This window comes from Podarcis melisellensis (assembly GCF_964234715.1).
Source record: "Podarcis melisellensis genome assembly, chromosome: 12".
In the NCBI taxonomy this organism is placed as follows: Eukaryota; Metazoa; Chordata; class Lepidosauria; order Squamata; family Lacertidae; genus Podarcis; species Podarcis melisellensis.
Genome location: NC_138544.1, coordinates 21,223,253 through 21,243,005, shown reverse-complemented (window position 1 = coordinate 21,243,005; position 19,753 = coordinate 21,223,253). Strand labels below are relative to the sequence as shown.

General features: G+C 43.1%; 2 long non-coding RNA genes across 2 annotated transcripts in view; one reads left to right on the top strand and one right to left on the bottom strand.

Annotated features, from left to right (window-relative positions):
- The window catches only part of LOC309353904, a 77,239-nt gene extending 61,747 nt beyond the window's left edge, over positions 1-15,492 (top strand). Inside the window, exon 2 of the long non-coding RNA XR_014162133.1 lies at positions 15,335-15,492. This is a non-coding gene — a long non-coding RNA (uncharacterized lncRNA). The remainder of the gene's footprint in view (positions 1-15,334) is intronic.
- The window catches only part of LOC309353872, a 271,613-nt gene that overhangs the window by 42,902 nt on the left and 208,958 nt on the right, over positions 1-19,753 (bottom strand). The window lies entirely within an intron of this gene.

Here is a 19,753-nt window from a genome sequence, read left to right as displayed (position 1 = left end):
TGCAGAAGGCATTTGAAGGAACTTGTGCAGCTTTTGGATGCTTTCACCTTGGATCCATGCCATGAACCTTTATTTACTGTGGAGCATGAGCTTTAAATTTATCAGCATCAGTGAATCCAATCAGTTCCAGATGCTGCCTGATTAGGTGTTCTTCCTGCATATGATTTCATCATCTTTCATTTAGTCTCTAGGACGGCGTTATCTGAGCCAGCAAATGCTCAGTGTTCTGTGGACTTTGCAGCGATTACAGACCTAAGCTGAATTCCCCTGTCCTGGATCTGGGCATGAATGAGATCCACACAGGCACCTAGGGCATTGTCCATGGAGAAATGAGCCTAAAACAGGTTGGGTTGTTGTTGTTTTTTATTATTATTTATTATTATTACCTTTCATTTTTGTTAATGTCAAAAACTATCACACTTTTTCCCAATAAACTTTGGACTGTCAATGTTTCTCCATATCTTGTTCAAGTTTATGTATGCAAAGGGTTCCCTAAAAAAATTCAGTTGCACAGTAAATTTCCTGAGTTATTGTACTTGGTACTGCACGCAATCCCGGAGACTCTCTGACCAATTTTCCCTATCAGGCAATCACCCATGTGCCTTGTGGAATTATTACAGATATCAGATTGAACCCTTTCCCCATTCACGGGACCTAAGTCTGAAGTTGACAATAACCCTGACTTCCTGGCCTTCATGGGCAAAGATACCCGAAGGAAAATGCTATCTACAAAACTGTCCAATTGAAGAAGAGAGGTTTTCAGGGGAGGATTCATAGAATTGTAGAGTTGGAAGGGACCCCTAGGGCCATCTGGTCCAACCCTCTGTAATGCAGGAAACCTGCCCACATCTGTCGCTGGGTGGGCTCGAACCACCAACCTTCTGGTTAATAGCCAGATGCACTGACCCATCGCACCACATGATGGGAAGAGCTAGTTGGAAATCACCCACCTGGGGAAAACACTATCCCACATGGCTTTAACCCTCTTGTGGGTATGGGAATGCAAATCTTAGCCTGGTAGCTTTCCACAGACTTATCCACTCGTTCCATGCCTAGAAAGCACGGGTCCAAGTGGTTTTCTGCTTGTTCCATGCCAATGTAGTGGTTAAGAGCGGTAGATTTGTAATCTGAGGAACCGGGTTTGCGTCTCCGCTACTCCACATGCAGCTGCTGGGTGACCTTGGGCTAGTCACACTTCTCTGAAGTCTCTCAGCCCCACTCACCTCACAGAGTGTTTGTTGTGGGGGAGGAAGGGAAAGGAAAATGTTAGCTGCTTTGAGACTCCTTTGGGTAGTGATAAAGAGGGATATCAAATCCAAACTCCTCCTCCTCTTCTTCTTCTCCTTCTTCTTCTCCTTCTCTAGTCATGGGACAGAGTGGTTTTTCATTTTTCACCACTTTCCACAGGAAAACATGCTCTTTGGTGCTGAATTGGAGCAATCATGAATCTGCGGAAAACCTGATGGACGTATGCTGATTCAGAGGTTAAAATTGGGTTTGCCTGGGAGAAAGTGGTAAGGAATCAAGTTTCTAGTCCCCTATATTTTTGAAGGCAGGGCTCTTTTCGTGTACCAACACTGGACTTCTGTCACTAGCTCCTCGATGGCAGATGTTCGTATGTGGGAGCTGCAAAACGATATCAAGAAGTTGCTTTATACTAAGTGAGAACAAGTGGCCCATCTAGTCCAGTATTGTCAACTCTCATTAGTGGCAGCTGCCCAGAAGCTCTCAGCTGAGGATGTTTAACAGGAGAAGCCAAGAGTTAAAACAGAGCCTGTGTTTTGTCTTTGATTCAGAGCTCCTTCCCTTTCCCCAGGCTGAATGATTCTATGGTTGCCACATACCCAGACCCACCGCAACTTCTGCTTTCATGTCATGTACCATAGAAAACAGCATCTTGTATATATTGCATATTCTATTTATGATTGGGCATATAACAATTTCTATTTTGGTAGACCTGCTACCCAGTTTTTCTTTTTCATGATACTATGGATTTTGCTCTTCATTTTTTTTAAACCCTTGCATATAAACAAATAATACAAAAAAGACCGTAACCAACTATATCTTTATAAACGGGGGAAAGGTTTTTTTGGGGTAAAGGCTTATCAATAAATGATACTATTGCTGCGAAAAGCATGCAGAGCAAATGCATTTTCTGCTAGCTATACATTAAAATCTTGCGAGGGCAAGGGAAATTGAAACTGTCTTTCTAATGGATCATAAATCTTAGAAATGATGTGAATTCATGGATTAGAAAGCACTTGGTGATTTATCTCCAGTTTTAGAAGAATGAACATTCCCATTGCAAATGAAATTACAGCATTTTCATATTCAGCATTCATTGTGAGAATAATATTCTTCATAAAAATCACACAATGTGATTTTATTTATTTATTTTTTACCCTTTAAAAGATTCCTGGAACTCCTAAGCAAAAAGGAATTTCCATCTCCCCTCAGCAATTCAGGGAGGGACCAGCTGCATAAACACACCTTTTTTCATTGGTCCCACCTCCCCCAAAATGACCTGGTCATGCCTCAGACCCCCAGCAAGGGGTTGAGAGGGATACGTGCCCAATGCCTATGTTAGGGTTTACCTACTTCTGAATTCAATATCATTGTGGCCATTCTAATCCCAAATGTGTTGTCGTGTCTATTCATTTATCTGAGGCCTGGCTCCTGGGCACACAAAGGGAGAGGTTGTTTCTCAAGCTGCATCATTTTAGCCCCAAGCACCAGATGCAGACAGTCTCTTTGAACAAAAATGGGGAACCTGTGGCCCAACCTTATATTGGACTACAATTCATAATCTCTGACCCTGGCCATGCTCGCAGAGACTGATAGGAGTTATAAGTCTAGAAGATTTGGAGGACCACACAGGTTCCCCATCTCTTTTCTAGACCCAAGGGAAGATGACGAAAAAGAAAACCAGGTCGTATATGTTTCTACAGAAAATAGTTGACGCAAAACAAGGCAATCCTACAACTCCAGAGAATGAGGAAGTTAAGATGATCATACTTCAACCCTGTCATCTAATTGGGCTCAAGAAGAGATTGACTGGAGATCATATGAGCATTGTAAGAGCAGAAAACATAGAAGCTGAAGTTTGTGGAGTAAATGGCTAAATTACGCCTGGATATGGCAAAAGGCTGCAGGGAAATTATTGTTCAGGTGAGTCAGATTGGAACTAATAGTATTTTCTTCATTCCATAATGCTTTCTCTCTCTCGTGTGCCCAGGTTTAGAAAGTTCAAACCACTTTCATCTTCATAATGACCAACTGGCACGAGAAAAGTGTGATCAATCAAGAAATTGCAAAATGTACCTTTCAGCCAAATTTCCCAAGGCTCCTAAGGACCCAAAAAGGACAGACTCTCTGGCAGGCATTTCAGAGCCGCAGGATCTTTTTGTATCTATGGTGCCCGCATGAAGATTGATTCATCTTTGAAATTGTTGGAGAAATTTCAGGGAGTAACTTTCACTTGACCTTTGTAGCTGCTAGGTAAGGATAAGAGCCCATTGTCGCAAAGAGCCAGATAACAACTAACCGCTGGTCAAGATCTGCTGGGCTTGATGCATCAGTACCACCACAGTCCAAGCACTTTAGGTGGAAATATGTATTATTTCACTCACTTCCAACTGTGCTAAACCAGCCCTTTAGTGTTGCAGGGGTGTGTCTTTGTGTGTGTTCTTCCTGCTCATTTTGCAGAGTGGTGCTTTGAAGTTTTGCCCCAAAGTCGTAACTTGATGGCACCACTGACCATAAAGCACTCGTCAGGAGAGCTGTGAGATTCAGGTGATGGTCAGATGCCTTGTCAATCCCAGCAGGTATATAAGCAGACGACCCGGGCCTACCACTCATGCTGGGCAGGCCATAGGCTGGGGCAGGCCCGGGTCGTCCTCTTATATACCTGCTGGGATTGACAAGGCATCTGACCCTCACCTGAATCTCACAGCTCTCCTGACGAGTGCTTTGGTCTGCAGCCACAGTGTGGAAATAAAGGATGAGATTGCCCACCAGATACCAGGCACTCTACTATTCAAATTAGGCCCCAGTGTTTTTGTTAAATTTTGTTTAAATTTTCAAAATTTTCTTATTTCTTAATTCGAGCAAGTAAACTACTGCTCTCACTTCATTACAAACAGTATTCCTACCTGTAACTTGAGCAAACCTGCTCCTCTTCCTTTTGCAGGTATTTTGTTGCCATTTGCAACTGTAGCTGCCTCTGATTAGTTATCATTTAACTCTTGGGAGAAATAATTAGCATCACACATCATGTGCATGGAAGTTGCCAAACCAATTAACCAATTCGAAGGATTACTGTTAATAGCATCAGTTTTCCTATAACTTGATATTGTTGGATAGTTTTGATCAACTGCAAAATCATTTTTAGTTTGCTTTCTGTTGCCACCCTGGAACTTTTCTTTATTAATGCCACTTTGTTTTGTACAATTCCTTGCTAATGAAGGAAAACAACTTTTCTGCTTGTATATGTTGATAATATAATTTTGGTTACTGAGGACAAACAAGATTGTACAAAAACAAGATTGGGCACAGGCCTGGCCAGGACATAGGTGTTCTGACTGTGACAAAGGTGACCTGTGTGCTTGCTTGCTTGATTAACAGCTGTTGGGAACTTCAAGGTCCCTGCTCTCCCTTCTTATGGTCTTTGTACTGGACCTGCAGACTCCATTAGAGAGCAATCCATGTCAAGAAGGAGGGCAAATGGGCACCCTATCAAATGATAAGGCAGGAGCTACACAGACCAGGGCCTTTTCACTGGTGGTGACCATTGTATGCCTCACTCTTCCAAGACCTGCTCTCTTTTGGCCTGTATTTTGGAGCTTTATAATTTAGGAAGACTTTGGAAGAACTGGTTGACAAGTCTTATCAGTCACTGACCTATGAGTGGATTTTATTTGCGGCTATGTTTGGCTTCTGATGCACCAGGGTTTGCACTGGCATAATAGAGTTGGCCAGGATGCCAGAAGGGATACAATTTATGAGCTTTCTCCATTATCTGCACAGAAGGGAGTGTTTAGTCAACAGTGCAAAGGCTGAGCTGAAGCATTCCCTACTGGTTACCTGCTTACAGCAATAGGGGTCACTGTTTGGTAGTACCCAATTGGTTAGCTGTCAGATTCTAGAGCTCCCTATTGGTGGCTCTTAGGTAATTCAAAATACAAAGTCCATCCATAAAGCAGTAATATACCGGTAAATCTCCATTGCTACATATTGTGTGTATATTTCAGTGGTTGAACGTACAGGTTTATGGCCATGCTGTAGTGTAGTTGGAGGATGGATAGTGGCTAACAGATTGAGGTTGAATCCTGACAAGACAGAAGTACTGTTTTTGGGGGACAGGAAGCGGGCAGGTGTGGAGGATTCCCTGGTCCTGAATGGGGTAACTGTGCCCCTGAAGGACCAGGTGCGCAGCCTGGGAGTCATTTTGGACTCACAGCTGTCCATGGAGGCACAGGTCAAATCTGTGTCCAGGGCAGCTGTTTACCAGCTCCATCTGGTACGTAGGCTGAGACCCAATCTGCCTGCGGACTGTCTCGCCAGAGTGGTGCATGCTCTGGTTATCTCCCGCTTGGACTACTGCAATGCGCTCTATGTGGGGCTACCTTTGAAGGTGACCCGGAAACTACAACTAATCCAGAATGCGGCAGCTAGACTGGTGACTGGGAGCGGCCGCCGAGACCATATAACACCAGTCTTGAAAGACCTACATTGGCTCCCAGTACGTTTCTGAGCACAATTCAAAGTGTTGGTGCTGACCTTTAAAGCCCTAAACAGCCTCGGTCCAGTATATCTGAAGGAGCGTCTCCACCCCCATCGTTCTACCCGGACACTGAGGTCCAGCACCGAGGGCCTTCTGGCGGTTCCCTCACTGCGAGAGGCCAAGTTACAGGGAACCAGGCAGAGGGCCTTCTCGGTAGTGGCACCCTCCCTGTGGAACGCCCTCCCACCAGATGTCAAAGAGAACAACAACTACCAGACTTTTAGAAGACACCTGAAGGCAGCCTTGTTTAGGGAAGCTTTTAAGGTTTGATGTATTACAGTATTTTAATATTTTTTGGAAGCCGCCCAGAGTGGCTGGGGAGGCCCAGCCAGATGGGCAGGGTATAAATAATAAATTATTATTATTATTATTATTATTATTATTATTATTATTATTATTAGTGCTTATGCAACTGTGAATAAAAGGTGGCTGGGCTCATTGTCTCAGGGTTTTTTTTGGGGGGGGGAGGTGACAAAACTTATTTCCAAAAGTGACCCCCCCCCTTATTTCCATAACAAGTCCTTGAATCTGTTGTCCTGCCCTCACATGAAGTCTTGGGATTTAAAGGCCCTAGGTTTCAGCCTACTCAGCCTTTACATAAATCCGGCACTGGCTGGCGCTTTCTGTCATTGGCTCTGGCTTCACCTGCTGTTAGACTCCTTACCTTCTGCTCCACCAGCCATCATTGCATGCATCTTCACTTAATCTCTGGAATATGAAAGAAAGTCTACTTCATTCAAACTCCCAGGTGATTGGTGGTCTCAGGAAATAAGGACAATGTCTATATTTTACAACTTGTTAACTGAATTTGAAAAGTTGTGTTTGCACTGGGTCATCTAGAAGGCCAGATCTTCCAAACAGGCCTGACCCCATACTTGTGGCTTATATGTGTTCAGCATCAGTGAAATCCCTGTGGGATCTAAATAAGTCAACCTTTTAGGCATAATTCAGAGAAACAAGTCAATTTTCAATGGGACAAAAGGCAATTTAGATATCTGAGTAAAGTACTTTTTTAAAGAAATGGAAATGGCTCTCCAGTCATGAATATTTTTTCAAATATTATTGGAAGAGGCTTTTATAGGAGAAAATGTAGTGTTATTAAATATTATTGAACTGCATGGATGCCTGGAAGAAGAAAGAAATCCATTTCCTTCTAAGCAAAAAGACAAAACCTGGATTTAGCTGAATAGATTTGAAAAAGCTGTGCAGGTAAGGATACATATTTTTCAAATGCAAAGAAAATACCATTAAAGCAATATGAATGTTATTATATCCTAATTTCTTTCAATTCCCAAAGCACTTTATCTTATTGAAATAAAGAGCATGTAATTTGCATATTTATTTTTTAAATGCCCTGGAGGTGCTGTTCTCCATTGAATAGTTGCCAGTTTTACTTCTGTGTAAGCAGAGATGGAGCCATTTAATGTGGCTAGTCTTTGTCCTCTTGTATATGGAAGTGAAATGATGCTTCAGGGAACCAAGAGAAATAAGTTTGTGTCTGGGGCAGTTAGAAAGAGGTCAATACCAATAAATGCATAACTCTTGAAGTTTTACTAACATGTCTGTTCTGAGGCCTTTGAAATTAAGAAACAGCTGAATATCTGTAGCAAATAGTTTTTGCATATTTCTTTTTAGCAGATGAAATTCTTTCCACTGTATTATTTGCATGCTATTTGTGAAAATGTAGATGGGGGTGGAATAAGTTATTCCAAAGGCACTGCATTTGTCTTCTTTCAGGGATTGTAGGTATAAAGCTATTAAAAGTCCCTATCCTAGCAGTTCTACTAAGATTGGCCTTCTGTTCACTTTGGTGTCACTTTTCCCTGGTGGCAACTCTGTTTTAGGCACCTACCTACAGTATCTGAGAGATAAAAGTACAGAAATTAGTCTGGAGACAGACCAATCAAAATTAGTAGTGCAACATTAAAAGGTGTAAAGGACCCCTGATAGTTAAGTCCAGTCACAGACAACTCTGGGGTTGCGGCGCTCATCTCGCTTTACAGGCTGAGGGAGCTGGCGTTTGTCCGCAGACAGTTTTTCCAGGTTATGTGGCCAGCATGACTAAACCACTTCTGGCAAAACCAGAGCAGTGGACGGAAACGCCGTTTACCTTCCCGCTGGAGTGGTACCTATTTATCTACTTGCACTTTTTGGCGTGCTTTCGAACTGCTAGGTTGGCAGGAGCAGGGACTGAGCAACAGGAGCTCACCCCGTTGCGGGGATTCGAACCGCCAACCTTCTGATTGGCAAGCCCAAGAGGCTCAGTGGTTTAGATCACAGCGCCACCCAGTGCAACATTGGTGTGAGCTTTCTCCTCCAGCATTTTCCAGTGCAGCCCACTGATTCACCAGTAACCAACTTGCATCCACACACATTTCATTTCCGCAGTGTTCTCAAAAGGGCTACAGCCAATCTTTCAAATGAACCCCACAGAAATTGGGAATGTTTCTTTCTTTTATAACATGGCAAAAGGTGTTGGAAGTGCAACAGCAGAGATCATCTGGTGTGCAGCTCATGGGTTAATTCTGTTAGTGTTAAAATCAACTAGCCAAGAGGGTGATGTTGCTGCTTTGCAATTTGGTAGGGTGACATGATCCCTACTGAGGTCGGTGTGTTCTGATTGGCTGCGTAGTTCTGAGGGAGTTGTTTTTCTGTGATAGAATTTCTCTCTGCCATGAACAAGGCTAGAAGTGAGAAAGGCAAAACCTGTCTGTTCTTTTCTCCTCATAATATACACTCATTTTGTTCAGTTTTCCTCACTAAAGTGGTATCAGGATCTCTCTGGATTCCGTGTTATTTAAGTGACTTTGCTAACAAAAGGGCCATACAATGACCACTGTATTTCCTCCATTTTCCTTCATTTAAAGCGACTTATACTAATTATTTTTTGTTTTGTTTTGGTAAGCTTTTGATACAAAAACCATTTCAAATTAAAATGGTGGGTGGCTGAATAAAATGGTGCCCAGTGTATACAAATTCATTTAATTGTCTTGGCTCCTCGTGGTAACCTGTTTGTGCTTCTATTGACTTCTGAAATAATATAATACATTATTTTACAAACTCCAAAAGCCTTCAAGACACAATAATGAATGGATCATTGACTACACCACAAGTCAATAGGCTATTACAATTTCCCTTAATACAGCACTTTTGAGGAATTTTAGTTTGAAAGATTGCACTTATAAAACAAACATCATAAGTCTTCTAAAGTATAATCAGCTGAATTTGCTTTCCTCCATGAGATCTTTCCTTGGACCTCTGACCTTCCTGGTCCTTCCATCTCTTCCAATGCATTTGGGTGATCAGGATGGCTTTAAAAGGGGGCTTAGACAGATTCATGGAGGGCAAGGTGATCCATGGCTATTAGCCACATGAATATGTACCACCAGTTGCTGAGGAACATGAATCGGAGAATGCTATTGTGTCCATGTCCTACTTGGAGGCTTCCCATAGGTATCTGACTGCTAACTGTGGGAACAGTCTAGCTGGGCCTTTATCCTGATCCAACAGGGTCCTTGCCTGACGTCACAGGCAACCTAAAAAAACTAGGGTCATCACAGCCAATGCAGTGACCAGGTAGCTGAGTTCCTCCCCCCCCCCAATTTTTTTTATTGATTTTCCAAAATTTTAAACAGACAAACAAACATAAATCATAACTGAACTTAATCCAATCTTAGTTACATTGTTAGGTGACTTCCTCGAATCCCCCTAGCTGAATTTCAGTGTATATCATTGTAACAGTTTTCCAAAACCAATTTTTCTCGTAATATTAACTTATTCATTTAACATCTTTCTTTCTTTCCATTTTAACTTTAAACATATTATTCTCTAAACATCACCTATTTAAATCCCAGGCCTATCTGGTATTTGCAAGTTTTTCCAGTTAAGTTATCTTAACATATTTAACTAGATAGTCTTTGAATTTCATCCATTCCTCCTGGTACTCCTCCTCCTTCTGGTCACGGACTCTTCCAGTCATGTTGGCTAGCTCCGAAAAGTCCATCATCTTCATCTGCCATTCTTCCACTGTTGGAACTTCTTGTGATTTCCAGTTCTTAGCTAACAAAATTCTAGCTGCTGTTGTGGCCTACAAAAACAATCTAACATCTTTCTTAGGCAATTCCAGACCTATTATTCCAAGAAGGAAGGCTTCTGGTTCCTTAATAAATGTATATTTCAACATCTTTTTCAATTCATTATAAATCTTCTCCCAGAAGTCTTTCACCTTGGGGCAGGTCCACCACATATGATAAAAGGAGGTAGCTGAGTTCCTTGAAGTACTGCCTCTATCTCTCCCTACATTTGGGTCTCAGAGGAGGCTGGTGTTAAAGTTATAAGTTTAATGTACATACAATGTGAGCTTGAATGCATTGCATTTGGAATGCTGTAAAGAGTAGGTTACCTTAAGCAAAAAAGTTTCACTCTAGCAAAAGCGTCAGAGAAGGCTCATATGCACCTTCCATTGCAATGAGTTAAGCTACCTGATGACTCATCACCAGAAATATGAGCTGCAGGAAGCTGAAACTTGAGAATCCTGTGTCTATTTGTTGGAGATGGCAGGTGGCAGCAGCAGCCATTGCAGAGAAGTTCTGCATTGATGAACAAGAGATGGGACCAAAGAGAGGAAAGTATTCTGAACTGCATAAAGGATTGGAGCCCATTCCTCGTTTGCAATGCCTTACTTTGTTATTTAGCAACATTTATCTGATTGTAAAGGGACGCGGGTGGCGCTGTGGGTTAAACCACAGAGCCTAGGGCTTGCTGATCAGAAGGTCACATGACCCGGAAACTGCATGCCGGCTCCCTTGGCCAATAAAGTGAGATGAGCGCCTCAACCCCAGAGTCGGTCACGACTGGACCTAATGGTCAGGGGTCCCTTTACTTTACCTTTATCTTATTGTAACTAGTATTTAAGGCTGTTCTGTAGTAAAGCTTTGAAACTCATTCTTGTGGTAGAGAGCGTAGGAGCCAACTTCCTTCAGCACCAGTGACCCAAATCCAAATTAGGGCTGCAGCCCTGGAAGAAAGCCCCAATTACTTCAATAATACTTCTGAGTAGACACGCTTCGGATCGAGCTGTTAGACCCTTGCAGTTGCCTTTAACCAATGAAAAAGACACCAGGAGATTTGATCACAGATTTTTCATGGCATGCCTAGTTTGACCCAGAAAACGGGAGCGATGAACAGCTTCTTTTCCCCAGTCCTTATGCCTCTAACTAAGGGGAGGTTCAGATAGGTAATGAGGCAAGTAATGAACAGGGCTACACAAAAGGCCTGACCTCCAATGGCTGCCAAAGGACATTAATCACGAGACCCAAGCAGGGTGGTTGCAATATGGAATGAGGGACTGGAGGAGAAAAAGACGAGCACATTGTGCACAGTGAGCAGAAGAATGACCCTGAACAGCAGACAGAGATGGATCACAGTCTGAACTGCACAAGTAGTGCAGAGGGAAGATACACCTAGAGAGAAACTGCATGGAAAAAGCCAAGGAAGGAAGGATGGATGCAGCCAGAGCAAGATATAAGTCCTAGAAGATGGACGATATGCAGGGAGATGGCTTGTGCAGCTGGTCCTCCCATGGTGTAAAATGCAACCTGCTGATGGATGATGCTAAGATGAATCAGGTGCCTTGAGAATGGACACTTACACCAAAGCATTGCAAGAGCTGGAAATGGCGGTGTAATGCATTAAGCCCCTAATGGTTGAGAACTTGAACAGATTAGGAATTAGGAAACAGCCAGAATTTTGAGAGAAATGAATAGTGGTTGCCAAAGCAGGGGATTAATTAGATTCCAAGGAACTCAAGGTGTCTTGGTCCCATCCCCATTTAATCCCCATATCAAACCTGCAAGGCAGGGTAGGCTGAGAGGCAGTGACTTGCCCACGGTCACTTAGTGGGCATCATGACTAAGAGGGGATTTGAACCCTGGTCTCCCAGGTCATAGACCAACACTCTAACTACTACTCCATGATGGCTGTAGTTGAATTTGCTGCGAATTTGCTTTGCCTTCTGTAGATGTTGAACATTCATTTTTTTAATGAAAAAATATATATTGTAAAAACAGATTGAAGGTGACTGGGGCCGCTAACCTAACTATTGATTCTCATTATATGCTTAAGGAAATAATTATTTGGGTAAATTATAGTTGTTCCTCTGAGCCAGAGTCAATTTAGGCTGGAATTCTACAGCCCCTTACCTAGGAGCAGGGATATCAGAGAATTCTCAGGAAATGGGAGCAGAAACAGGTGATATTCACTGATTCAACTTCATGCCTGGAACAGAAATCAATTCAGTTTCAGTCTCCAAACAATATGTAATTGATAATGTTTTTCCCCCTTTCTGTTTGCTTTGTGTTTCCTTTGCACTGAAATGAAAGAGATGGAATAACTTAATGACAACATAATTTTTGTAGTTTTTAGAGGTATACAAACAGAATAGAAACAGTTCTGCATGTGATGAATAAATGGTGGAATAGAAAAGAAAGCCTTCTTACATCTCTCCCTGGGATTAAGTCCCATTAATTCACTGAGACTTACATGTCTAGGATTGGACTGTGGCTTAGGCAATTCCAGTGTTCATGAGTCTTGTGCAAATGTAGGTTTGCGTGTGTGTTTTAAAATGGACTAGAGGACTTTAATTGCAGCAGAACTATTTCATGTTGGTTAACGGATCATAGGTATCACATAGCTGCTGTTACCAAAGGATCATACATAACAACCCCCCCAAAAAAAAACCTGTAGTAAAACAGTATTAACAATGCCAAGGCATATGTCCAAAAGGAAGACAGTGCTTGTAATAAATAGACTTTGAAGCCTTAACCTGATCCCTTTTGATCTAGGTCTTATGATAGTCTTTAGATACATGATTGCAACTATTTCCTCCCCCCAAATCTCAGCCCTTTTTATAAGAGCAAAAGCAAACAGTCACCAGCTGTGCTGCCAATATTTTATTTTTTAGCCATTTTGAAAATCACTGCAAAGCCTCATTTATGATACTGTGTTCAAATCAAATTAATCTCTGCACAGCGTATTTCAGCTGGGATTTTTGGATTTTGTTTTATGAATGAATTTACTCCCTGAAGGACACACACACAAAGTGGACTTTACGTTTACCATGTATGTAGGCCGACAGTACCATTTTAAAAGCTGCTTGCGTGCTGAGGTCCCCAAAACATCCCTTCCCCAATAACTCACACATCACACATAATTTTTGTTTAAGGTTTTTGGCATAATTTTGGCCACAACTTTATTATCATACAAGATTGTGAATGGTTGCTTAGGCATTGGTTATGACTAGCTATCCCCCCCACCTTGGGGGATAGCACTGACTCCCGGATTCCAGCGTAAGTCAGTGTGGAGGAACAGGCAGGGCAACTGGGGCTGCGACACAGACCCTTCAGTTCCTCCCTGCATGCGCCTTGGGGTCTTACACGGCCCGCACCCGATTCCAGGGGTTTGGACAAGGGGATGGTAAGCCCCAGAATTCCTTTAACGGAATTCCCATTCTGCAGCAGCATTGGAGGGGTAGGCACAGCCAATCCATACCCCTCCACCAACCAATTTAACCAATGCCTAACCGCCAACCTTACAAGTTGTGACGATTTGCTACGTAGTAGGCAAAACCCAATTGGCACACACTAATCAGCCAAAAGGTAAATTCCTACCAGGCCCCCGCACCAAGGCGAACGACCCCATGACAGGCATAGCAAGGTCAAGCAGAAGCCCTTTCAAGGGAGGGCGGGCGGGTGATCCGGTGTCCACAGCGAAAGAGAAAGGAACACTCAGTGGACCCAGTATAAATAACCTCTGATCCCACCCCTTAATTGGCAACATGCAATTTACCCTAGTAATGGCAGCCACCAATCCATTCAATTCCCTTGCCACAGCCTGGCTGGCAACTAGGGATGTTTCTGCTGGCCCCAACCGCAACACGTGCTCTCTTTTTAATGAGAACACGCTTTCCAGAAAGACAAGCTTTGCAGAGAAAGTGAGAAATAGCCGTCCATTCTCTATGTCGCACAACAGGTGCCTGATTCTCTTGTTGCAAGAAACTGTTCCTGGGATATTGGTCCAGCTTCAAAAACACATCAACATCAATTTATTTTGGTCCATTAGGGTGAATGAGCAATTTCAGCCTGCCCTCTGGCAGCCCCCATCTCCCCACCTTCTTTCTTACAAGCAGTCAGGGTACATTTCTGCCCCCTTAAGAGTTGTGTAAAAATGTAATTTCATCAGGTATAGCTTTTACGCAGCCATTAAGGAGCCCTGCCTCTTTTTTCGTACCTGACCACCCTAATATCAAAGGCCATTGGCTCCCAGTATGTTTCTGAGTACAATTCAAAGTGTAAGTGCTGACCTTTAAAGCCCTAAAACATCTCCAACCCCATCATTCAGCCCAGACACTGAGGTCCAGCTCCAAGGGCCTTCTGGCAGTTTCCTCACTACGAGAAGTACCATATTTTTCACCCTATAGGACGCACTTCCCCCCTCCAAAAATGAAGGGGAAATGTGTGTGCGTCCTATGGGGCGAATGCAGGCTTCAGGAGAGCCAAACTGCCAGCCCCACAAGCTCGGGGGACAGCGGGGTGGTGGAACGCCGCCATCCCGCTGTCCCCTGACCTGGTTTGGAGGCTGGCGGCGGGGAGAAGCCTGCTCCTCCCCGTCGCCAGCCCCGCAAACTCGGGGGACAGCTTCCCGCCCCAGCCCCACACCTGGGGGGGGGGGGAAATAAATATTTTTTCTTTATTTCCCCCCAAAAAAACTAGGTGCGTCCTATGGGCCAGTGCGCCTTATGGGGCAAAAAATACGGTAAAGCTACAGGGAACCAGGCAGAGGGCCTTCTCGGTAGGGGCACCTGCCCTGTTGAATGCCCTCCCATAAGATGTCAAAGAGATGAGTAACTATATAACTTTTAGAAGACATCTGAAAGCAGCCCTGTACAGTGGTACCTTGTGTTACATATGCTTCAGGTTGCATACAGTTCAGGTTACAGACTCCGCTAACCCAGAAATATTACCTCGGGTTAAGAACTTTGCTTCAGGATGAGAACAGAAATCATGCAGTGGCAGCAGGAGGCCCCATTAGCTAAAGTGGTGCTTCAGGTTAAGAACAGTTTCAGGTTAAGAACAGACCTCCAGAACGAATTAAGTACTTAACCCGAGATACCACTGTATAGGGAAGCTTTTTAATGTGTAATGTTTTATTACGTTTTTATATATGTTGGAAGCCGCCCAGAGTGGCTGGGGCAGCCCAGTCAGATGGGCTGGGTACAAATATAACAATGACAATAATTGCTAACACTTGCTATGAGTGGATGGGTGCATTTCCACTGGGACAGAAATTCTGGCTGTGGAAAAGTTTAGCTCTTTCCCTCCCAGTAGTGATCCTGATAAATAGTTATAGAGACCTCCCCGCTGCATATGTCACCAACTGTGGCATAGGTGCAATGGTGTCAATTGAATTATACCATGGGTAGGCAAACTAAGGCCTGGGGGCCGGATATGGCCCAATCGCCTTCTGAATCCGGCCCATGGACGGTCCAGGAATCAGCGTGTTTTTACATGAGTAGAATGTGTCCTTTTATTTTAAATGCATCTCTGGGTTATTTGGGGGCTTGCCTAGTGTTTTTACATGAGTAGAATGTGTGCTTTTATTTAAAATGCATCTCTGGGTTATTTGTGGGGCATAGGAATTTGTTCATCCCCCCCCCCATATAGTCTGGCCCACCACAAGGTCTGAGGGACAGTGGACCAGCCCCCTGCTGAAAAAGTTTGCTGACCCCAGGATTACACACACACACACACACATCACACCATCACTAATCACAGCATAGAGGACTTTCCATTGGGATTCTGGCTGACAAGGGAAGGTTTAAAATGACCCTCCCTGAATGCAGTCCTGATCAAAAAATTCCCCACTCAATATTGCTATTGTTGTTGTTGTTTTTTAAATCCCCTATTGTGGCTCTAATCCGCACAATTGTCATCATCTGCAGCCCAGGCCTCAGTGCACTTAAAGGTAAAAGCATCACCTTTAGACGAGTATCTAGCCAACTAACTCCAAGCTGCTCCTATTAACAAGTCATCTGGAAAGTTTATTACGCCTATGGAAATTACTCTCAAATTGCCTTCTGCCACACTGCGTACATGACAATGAGGGAAAGAGTTCATCAGCTGCCTTTGTCAAATGCCTTCTTTTTCCAAACGTGGGAGGCCTTGGGAGCTAATGCAGTTTTCCTTGATTTGCTGCCGGTGTCATTCTTACTATATGTGATTGATATGTCTGCCTGCACCTATTAGCAGTCTGACACTGATACTAATAAACAGCTTAAAGACACCAAATGATTTCAGAAGGTCCTGGGCATGCGGAAGGAGCGCTGCAGGAAGCGGGTGCGAGGAAGGTCTGCCTGTAAAGCTGCAGCGTTTTGTTTTATAATCTCCCGGCGAAGGTGACACAGTCTTGGCATTTTCCTCCATTTTCATTTCTGGCACACTTCGAGGCAGGCTTTGCACTTGAGGTTATATTGTGGAAAGCCGAAGAAAGTAACCAATTAAGCAAATGGTGTAAAACTAAGTGTTCTCCCCATTAGGTGAATCTAATTACAACATCTGGAAGTCAATTAGGTGATTGCACAGCTCTGGACAGGTCCAGGCCGAAGGGTTGAGGGCAAGCTCTCTGTCTCTGGGATGTTGTGCTACGGAGGATCTGAAGAAGAGACTATTTCTTTCCCTCTGCTTTGCCCTCTGACTTGCTAAAGGAAAGGGATGAATCAATACCATTATCAAACGAAGCAAGAAGAAGCAGGAAGTGGCAGTCTATAATTCAACACTCGGGGCTCTGTGGTAGTGAAAGATTATAAAAGTTCTCTATTCCAGCCTTACATTTAGATGGTCGGATGACACAGGCTTTTGAGGGGGGAAATATGAGGTGAGAACATTGGTGGCTGGGAGTAGCTTTCATTGCCTGACTGTTTTACTGAAGCCTTTCATTCTCCACACGCACATTGCCAAGTCATTTCTCTAGTTCTCACTGCCTTTTCACTTACGTGGAAGAGGCATTAAAAACGTTCGGGGGCTCGCACTGGCCAGATTCATTATGTGCTTAGACTATGGGCTGTGCACATATTTCTCCAGAGAATCCTATGAATATCTTTTTCTCCCATTTAGCCAGTCAAGTCTGTTCGTAATACAGTGCGCCTCTTAAGATCTGTAGCCTTATTACTTAGTTGTTTATTAAACCTACAGAGAGGGAGGAAATGTCATTTGGCATGGGTCTTTGCAATTTCAGGGCTTGGGTGGGTTAGTGTAGTACCCCATGGGCTTGGGAAGGGTACTCACTGTAACAGATCCACCCTAATACCAGGAGGCACGAAAATTGCAATAGTTGTGTGTATTGGTGAACAACGGATCAACAACCTGGTATATAGCTGCTAGGACTTGCTGCATACCCTCCAACATTTCTCTGATGAAATGAGGGGTGTCCTATTTAATAATAATAATAATAATAATAATAATAATAATAATATTTTATACCTTGCCCATCTGACTGGGTTGCCCCAGCCACTCTGAGCAGCTTCCGACACATATAAAAACATAATAAAACATGAAACATTAAAAAACTTCCTATACAGGGCTGCCTTCAGGTGTCTTCTAAAAGTTGCATAGTTACTTATCTCCATGGCTCGGGGGTCACATACATTTGTCCTTGTCCCCTTCCCTGCCCCTTATTTCCTTCCTCATTCAAGGAACTTCTGGAACCTCTGGCCTTAAGCTTAATTATACCACCATTGTCACAATTTTCAGTGTTCTAATACCAATTCTTTCTGGTGCCTCTGATAGTAACGATGTGATTTTGTGAACTTTTCTTTTTCAGCTTTAAAACATATGGGCAGGAATTCGTTTTGCTGGGATGATTTTCTTTTCTTTCCAGGAGACTTCCAAGGTGTAATTGCGAAACTGCTCATTTTTCCAGATGGGTGCTCAAATGTTTTCTGCTTCACCTTTATATAAAGATCATTTATGCTAAGCAGCCAATTATTGTTGGTTTGTTGGATGGCTTAATTTAGGTTTTATTTCATGATGCTACCTACCTCCCTTTGAAATCTTGGCATTAAAGTATTATCAAAAATTTGCGTAAGCATTTGGTGTGTCTACTCTGTCAATTATAAATGTACTAGTTATCTGATTTCATGGGCAATCAAAGGGATTCCATAAGTCAGCAAGGCATATAATTAAACTGCACAATTGCCTATACACATTTCTAGATATTGGTGCCAGCGTAACCAATTAGGCAGCGAATTATTCTCAGAATACCAAATTAAAATGTATGACTTTGATTTGACGAAGCACTGCTTATATATATAAAAAAATCAGCTTTCAAAACACAAACTTGTACCACTTACGATGCAAAACACTTCGCACAGTATAATTTGCCTACAGGGAGATCACACACAGATTTGAGTAGGAAAATATAAATTTGCTATAATGTGTGAAGTGCAGGGTATCTTTTTGCCCTGCAAATATATGAATCGAGCAGCCACCACCTGCTATAGCATGGAAATGTCCATGAAATACCTCTTTAAAGCACTATATACATGTGAAGAATTGCTGTTTTACTTCCCACTTCATTGTAAACTCGTCTTTTTCCTATATAGACCATTTGGTCTATATGTATGAAAATGGTAAGGCACAAGGCAGCCCCTAGATCAGCCTTTGCCAAATGATGCCCTCCTGATGGTTTCAACTTCAATTCCTATCAACTCCAGTAAGTACATCAGGTTGGGGGGCATTAGGTTGGCAAAGGCTTCATGAGATTGAGGAACTTATGCTTGTTTGCTCTAGCACAAACAAGACTAGAATTGTTGAGGTAATGTGCTATGGGCGTAGCCAGGATTTTTGTTGGGAGGAAAGGCAGCCAAAGTTGTTGTTCATCTACGCCCATGAAATGCACATCTCTCAAGGATGATTTGGGGCAACAGGTAGGTAAATTCCCCATAATCATTAAGTTCATGTACAATTATTGTTCTTTTAGAAGAGACATTAACTTAATAATAAACCACATGTTTTGCATGCAAAAAAGGTCTAGTGTGCTACCTGGAGCAGCAGAAAACTTGCTCCCTCTTCAAAAGATGGCTAACATGACCTCTCAGTCTTGTCTTCTTCTGGCTGAACATATCCAACTCCCATGAGCCATTCCTCATAAGATTTATTTATTTATTTGTAAAGGTAAAGGACCCCTGGACACTTAAGTCCAGTGAAATTGGACTATGGGATGCAACGCTCAGCTCACTTTCAGGCCAAGGGAACCAGTGTTTGTCCACAGACAGCTTTCCAGGTCACGTGGTCAGCATGACTAAACTGCTTCTGATGCAACGGGATACAGCAGCAAAAGCCAGAGCGCACGGAAACGCTGTTTACCTTCCCGCCACAGCGGTACCTAGTTGTCTACTTGCACTTTGACGTGCTTTTGAACTGCTAGGTTGGCAGGAGGAGGGACAGAGCAACGGGAGCTCACCCCGTTGCAGGGATTCGAACCACTGACCTTCTGATCGGCAAGCCCAAGAGGCTCAGTGGTTTAGACCACAGTGCCACCTGTTCTCTATGCTAGGTTGTATCACGCATTAAGCCACCATGTTAAAAGGTCAGTTTGTTAGACTCTTATCCTACCCTCCTTCTGAGGAATTGGAGGCAATCTTCTTGAGATTGTCACATATTTATTTACTCACCTAGCAATTCTGTGTGCTAAACTAGCCTGAGGGACATTGAATGTTCTTGTCCAAGAACATTCAAAGAACTTCATAGTTGAGCATAGAGTTGAACCTGGGCTTCCAACATCTGAACCCCATACTATGCCCCCACTCTCCTTCTTGTACAAAAAAAGTGCTTGCTTTTTTATCTTGGGGGTGTGTGTATTTGTTTAAAGATGTTCAAGGGAGGAAATGACAGATGATTGGAAATGATTTATGGCATG